The following is a 7,605-nucleotide window of genomic DNA, read 5'->3' as shown; positions in this document are numbered from 1 at the left end:
TCAATTGAGAATAACTTTTGAAAAATTAAATTGAGAAAATTGAAATTTCAAGTTTTTCTTCAATTTTAATTGAGAATAACTTTTGAAAAATTAAATTGAGGCAAAAATACTAAGAGATCTTTTTTGTAGAACATTAAATTTCCTTTAAGAATCTGTCGTGATCTTTTTTATACATTCATTGATTCGTTAGTCACGAAATTCCAAATTAAAAAAGTCAAATCGAGAAGTTATATCAATTTATTAAGCTTAATTACTCGGAAACGGCTTGTCTGACAAAAATCTATAATCAGACCTATTTTGTAGGGAATTTAATTTTATAAAGGGATAAGTGAGCATAAATTTTTTCACTTCAATATTTCGATAGTTCTGACGTAAAACATCAAATTATTACTAAAAATCAAAAATAGCGATGATAGACCACTTAAAGTTAATATTAAGGGCTTAAAATTTCATGAAATTTTTTTTTTGCCATACTGAATGATATTCTCAATATATTTTTCAAAAAAAAAAACATTGTCAATTTTTTTGGCCCAGTCTAATGCGCAGTCACTCAATGGCAGTTTGCTAACTTTCATCATGTTCTCTCAGTATGTTTTTTAGCTTAATCATTTCAATGGTCATGTTTCAAGTTGAAATTGACGGATACAGGGTAACATATAGTTCGATAAAATTAGATTTGGATTATATTATCAATTATTTATAACAAACCATTAGCTCTAAAAAAATTGATGAAACTGTTCCTGTAAATACCTTACATTGTCCTAATACTCTTTTTTCCATTCGGCGCTACATAATTCCATTGCATGATTTGGCCAGAAAAATAGTTATACTAAAGAACTGTCATTTTCATATTCATATAATTACATTTTCGTAATTTATAGTAGTCATTTTCCTACATATGTATTTGTCATATGTATGAAATTTGAAAAACAAGAAAAAATGGATAGGTTTCTCGAATATCCGTAATAACGTGGATTTGTAAGCATTTCGATTATTCTCGAATTCTTTTTAATAGATCTACGGGGTATTGATCACATCATTGATTATTTATTAATATGTATGACAAAAAAAAATGTATATTCCGGAGCAAGTGGCCTTTATCTACAATATCGTTTTTAAAAAAGTCATTTCAATGTTAGATAAAAAAAAAGGTAAATCTTTTTGGAGGTACGTCGTGCCCCGGGTTACCTTGTATGTTACTGAATTGCTGATAATTCCCATAAGTTGCCGAATCACACAGTCTTGCGAAATATAAATTTAAATTTTCGCCTCAAGTGATAACGCTTTTTTTTTTTTAGGTATTTGGGTACGTTGAATAAAAACATACCACTAGTTTGTTTACAACTCATCGAGATTTATTTTCATGCAAGATACGCATATTTACAAATTTCTTGACAATTTTTATGAATAAAAAAATTATACCGAATGTTTAGCTATAAAATGAACAGCATTAGTTTTGAACAAGACTTAAGAGAAACTGGATGAATCAAAAAGACTTATCTCTTCTTATACCTTTTTCAAAACTCCTGCTCAATCTTTTTCTCTTGTACTTACGCAGCTCTAAATATGCTTAAAATCGCTATAAGCAACAGCTACTGAGGGTAGATGAATATTCAAATATCAACACTATCATTAATAATTATATTTAACACAAAAATTAAAAGTTGGCTCCAGTAGTATTAAGAAAACGGAAAAAAAAATTTCAGAAAATAACTCGGTGTGTGTGTAGGTGTGTGTGTGTGTGTGTATTTGTGGGGGGGGGGGGGGGGGGGCATCACGGGCCTATGTTATCAATTCATTCGAGTATCTGGACACAAATTTAGAGTTTCCGACCCCAAAAACCCTTGCAGATCAATTTAGAGGTGAATACTTCGGCTCTTTACACCAGGAATACTACACCAGTTTCGCCATTTTGTAAAATACGTTTTACAGGAAAAAAAGATTTTCTCCCACTATGCGCCATATTCTATATCCCTCCCCCACATTCGTTACCAATTATCATTGACGTCTCTTATATGTAGAATAGGTAGAGTTTACTTGAGGCGAAGTCACGCCCCTTCATCCAATCAGAAGAGCTCTCGAGAAAATCGCGAGAAAATTTACACCAACTATGAACAGCGAAGTTAATCGCGCTGATTCGGAGGCGATAGTTATGATTTGAAGAAGCATCAACCAATACCACGACGCTTCAGGGACTTCAATAAATCGAACGTATCTTATTAGCCGGATGAATCATGATTTCGCATGAATTAAGCCCCTCCCATTTTAGGTACGTGAAGTGACTCACCCTGTACAGTACGAGTCTGACTTTTACTTTTAATTAGGAATTCGCCGCTGATCTCTATACTAACCGGATGGCTGACTAGCATCATCGGCAACAGTCGATTGGAATCGGACGAAATCGACATCGGCGCTTCGATAGCTTGATATAATGTATTATAATATACATATAACAGTTAAATGGAATTAACGAATCACGTGGCATTTGTTCACAAGGCGCATGCATTCAAACTTTCCCGCGTTGTAACACGTGACTAAATCTGTTTCTGATAGGCTATCACCCACGTGACCCGTTAGTTTAACCTCGGGTATTAAGGGCTTCTAATCTGTTACAAATGTTTGTACACTGTCAAAAATGATTGTAAATTTACCACAAACTTACTGTACAAAAGAGATGTAAAATTAAAAATTCAGTGCAGCAACGTAAATTGTTATACTACGCATTTGTCTGAAATTTACAATGAAAATTTCTGATTTTACTAAAATTTATAGGAAAAACACAAAAAAGTAATTTTATTTCACTAAATTTTGTAGTAAATTTATTGTGTTCGCAAATTGAATGTACAATAAGTGTATGGTGATTTCACTGTTCCGTATCCGAATAAAACTTCTAATACAGTGTAAGAAGTTCCATGCAGAAATTTTTAACAGTGTACGACATTATGGAAAATGTTTATTGTAATTTGAAACGTAATGGACATCGATAAGTTTTCAAATGGCCGCTGTCTAAAAGTAGTAAAAAAAAATTATTTCCAGTCTTATAATTGTTGACGATTGAAAAAAGAGTTTCGAATACTGACGTGACTCCGCACGTGTAATACGTCATGAAATCGCATCGCGATAATTAAGCCGTTTAGCGATTTCGAGTCATATTCCAGAACCGTACATTTACTTGTCGGACACAGTACGTTTCTGTACTTCATTCCGAATATACTCGTTTTTGTCAGGCAGGCTGGATGAAAGAAAAAGATTAAAATATTATGGCTATATTGTAACTGAGGCGAAATAAAATACAAATAACATTAGTATTTTGGAATTGGGACAAAATGAAATGCGAATCACTCAGTCGTATAGAATTTGAAGGTGGCAATTGATCCGAGCAAAGATATAATCTACTGCTTGCAAAAGTTGCGATTAAACCGAAATTAATTACCGATTACAAATGCAATTCGTATTTCATATCATCTGTAAACAATATATCAAATAAAAACGTGATTTTTATTTTATTTTTCTCTAATTACGAATCACAAATAAGATTTACATTTTATTTCATCACAATTTTGAATTCCATAGTTAATCTTCTTGAACAATAATAATATACATTTCAAAGTACAGTATTTTATCTACAATATGAAAAAAAATCGTCTGAAAGTTCGAAAAAATTATGAAGTTTTACCTTGTTGCTACGTTCTCCAGACTTTGAATTCTTTTCCCACACTTTTGAAGCTACCTTATACCCTGCATCCTCTTCTTATCTTCAGGTCAATGCCTCGGTTTCCATACCGCATCGGCATAACGACAATTCCTTGCATTTTTACCCCACATGCTCACTCTTAAGACATTTTTAATTCGGCCAAGATTTAAATTCACCTCTCTTCCCTTTTTTCTTCTCCGTGCGCAACTTCTCACTGTACTCTCCATATCTTTGACAATACGTCAATCATATATTTAAATATTCAACACCTCGATACAAGTTCCTCTCATTTTCTCTTATCCAGCCGCTCATCGTGATCTCTATCATCGACCCTGTAACATTGTTGTCGAAACATAGAAACCAATCTAGTCTTCAAGTAGATGGGTAAAACTACCATTTATCCGGATAAAATTAGAAAATTCCGATATTTCGAAAACAGACAGTCATTGAAATAAAATAGGCGATTTTATACCCAAAAAGCGTTCGATACATAAGTAGTAATTGTTACATAGATTGTTATTTTACATGCATGAAGTCTAACAGTGCAAAATCTAACGCGGATCAGTCTGCAGTAATCTCGAAGGTGACACATTTTCGAAAAAATTGTTATTAAAGTTCCACAGAGCGGTATTACACTGAAATAATCTTCTTATTTTTCAATCTTATAAGGAATGTGAAATCGTTGATTCGTCAGCCATGTGACGCATTATGGGGAACCCCCAGAGACTGAAAAATATAGTACCCATAATTCGAAGTAAGCAAGAATTACTCATATAACCGGTTCAGACGCCACAGCATCACATTTCTGATATATGGATCTGGAATGTGAAAGTTCTTTACACTTTACTTAAGGGGGGAGCCTGCTTTAGAGGCTTCAAAAAATCGGTTTTTTCGAGGATTTTTTCGGAAAGGAAAGAAATATCCGTTTAAAACGAAACTTTCAGGGTTTATTGTTATGTATTTCAACAGTCTTCTCGATTTTTTTCATTAGGATACATGTCATATTATGCCTGGTACAAGCATTTCACCGAGGCGTCTCATGATGCATTTGTCGTGCGGCGGGAAAGGTGCAGGTCGCAATTTCCATCTGAAACAAAGAAACCAAAAAAATTTTTACTTCTCAATAGTATAGCTTCTAGTTAAACCAAGAAAATTCCACAAAAAGTGAAAAATTCAACAATTTTTCGCAAATTAAAAAAAAAAAATTCATTTTTCTTGGGAAAAGAATTCACTTTAGATTGTTTAAAAAGTGGGTTAATCTTAACTTCCTTAAGGTTTTTTAGGTTCAACTAGAAGAGAATTTCATCCCGAGTACAATGCAATTTGTCTCGTTTCGATAGGACGTTTAGTTTCTTCCCTATCTTTCCCGCCAATTAGGAAATAGCGTAAAAATGAAAAACGCAGAAATCGTGCGTCAAAGTTTTCGTACATAAAAAATCGTAATTTTCTTGAACTTACCGCATTAATATGCTAATCAGCGATTCTTGGTCCATAGAGTTGCCCTTCAGACTCTTCAAAAAACTGGTTCAAAACTTCAAAAAACTGGTTCAGACTCTTCAAAAAACTGGCTGAAAACTTCAAAAAACCGCTCGCATACCTGCTCGAAGCTTGCTCACTATTTCTTCTGTAACTCCGAAAATATTTCGAATTTGCGTCTGAAATTTTAGGGACACATTCTTGGATAGTTTGGGAAGACATTTATGCAAAAAAAAAAATAGATTTTTTGAAGCCTCTAAAGCAGGCTCCCCTCTTAAATCGGATGAGTCAAATAACGGTATGCGAGGCACGTCCTGCAAGGAATCCTTCGTCAGTCAATCCCTCCGATTTTCATCTAGTTCGTACAGGTTGTAGTGTATCAAAAACTATTGGATTATTGAACCACTGACACCTATTGAATCATGTTTCCTTAATTAAGATCATGGGCTAGAAAACGGATCGACGTGGAGAATGCCGGAGAGGCAATTTTGGACGATATATGGTTGTCTCCTTTTTGTCAAATCTCACGCTGCTTTTGTGACGCAGACGTCAAATCCTGAAGCACTTGGGCCCTCCAGGGCGCCAGTGAGTCCGAACAGCCCTCAGTCTCTTAGCGACATTAGAAAAGAAAAGATGATCCTTTTTCCGTGGATTTGAAACAAAAGGCAAAGGATATAGATTTAATTCACTGCGGTTAAGTATTATTTATCATCCCATTTCCAATAAAAATTAAGAGACACGTATTTTTTGTGATTTATTAATAACCGGTCGTAAGGGGTAAAACCGACCCCCCAAAGGGGTGATTACTTGATGCGCTTGATGGATTTCAATGAAATCAAAGCTGAAGTGTTTCTGTTGACGAATAAAATGATTGAAGATGAAATGTTTCTATTCATTCCCAAGAACATTTGAAAATCGAAATAAGTACATTCCCCGAATAAAAGAATTTACGATAAATACGAACATTGTTACACATATTTAACGTTTTTTTGTAAGAATATGTTAATTTCAAAGACTAACAATAAGTAAGCAGATGGAATAAGATTGAGAACATACTATCGCGTCCGTAAAAAAACATTCAATTTTATGCATTCTTTTTGAGCTCAACAGGCCGTTAAATAATTGATGATTAACAAATATAATTGTAAACAACGAGGACATTTTTTTCATATTCAAAAACTGTCCATTTGAAATCGTGAAAATGTGAAGAATGCTATCCAACAATAAAAATTTGTTAAATAATTAATACGACAACTTATTAAGTAAAAATAATAACGAGTGGAAAGAATTGAGTTTTGTGATTTCTTTCTTGATGCCGTGCGAAGACGTATTTATTTTTTGACATGAATGAACTGTAGAAAGTGAACAGAGTTGCAAAATGCGCTCTGCAGTTTGTATTTTTTCAATCTACAGTTTCAAAGTTATTGCACATCAAAGTTTGAGAACTGGGTGGGACATTTTTATTTATACCAAGCTGGTTAAATTTAGATTTTCGAATAATTTTTTTTTTCTATTCTGAAAATTCGCCATAATTAACTTGTGTACATTTTGTTAGATTTTTTTTTCAACGCTTATTCATCAATATTTGTTTAATAAGCATATTTCGCGTAGAGTTTCGAGAGAGCTTATTGGGAACCTGATATTGATAAATAATTGGTATAATTGTAATAATTGGTATAAGTTTCGGATAAAGGCTTCGTTTTGTGCGAGTCAAATTCAATGAGCCAACTTTTGAATTTCAAGAATTTATATCCATCCATTTGACATCAATCGTGGTCTCTATTTCACTGATTTTTACTAGTTCAGTTCGAGGGGACATTCGCTCACAGATCCAGTGACAAGCTATTACAATGATGTCGACTGATTTCAAGTGATTTCAAGCGATTTTTCAAGTGATTTCAAGCAATCTTGAAGTTATTATTTATCAAAGAGGTTTGCAATTTCAACAAGTAAATACCCCCTCGGCTAGTTGTTGGACCAGATAAATAATTCTCAGTTTGTGCTTACCGGTGAACGGGTAAGTACTGACAACGATTGATCACTGTCGTACGAGTTTTCTTTATCGAATAGAATGATAGATAGATAGATAAATAAATATAAATAGAAAAACAGGTACTTATTTCTAATTCAAGGATATCTTTCCTACTAGCTCATACCCAAGGCATACAAAGTTGAACATCATGAGTACAATAATATATTATTTGCACATCGTCCACGTTAAATCGACAGATTAGAATCTCAGGCCGGACGTTTTAAATATCCCAAGAAATCTTTTCTTCAATTAATATTGTGTAAGAACTTGAGCCGCGTGACTAACTTCTAAATTTCCCCACCGACCTCCTGAATTGCCGGAAATGAAATAAATTATTCCACAGATTTCACAAATTTTTTCCTCGAAGTGTAAATATGGCCAGTACAACTTTACCGTGAAGCGT

This window comes from Neodiprion fabricii, chromosome 3 (assembly GCF_021155785.1).
Source record: "Neodiprion fabricii isolate iyNeoFabr1 chromosome 3, iyNeoFabr1.1, whole genome shotgun sequence".
NCBI classification, from domain to species: Eukaryota; Metazoa; Arthropoda; class Insecta; order Hymenoptera; family Diprionidae; genus Neodiprion; species Neodiprion fabricii.
Note: the sequence above shows the minus strand (reverse complement) of the source record.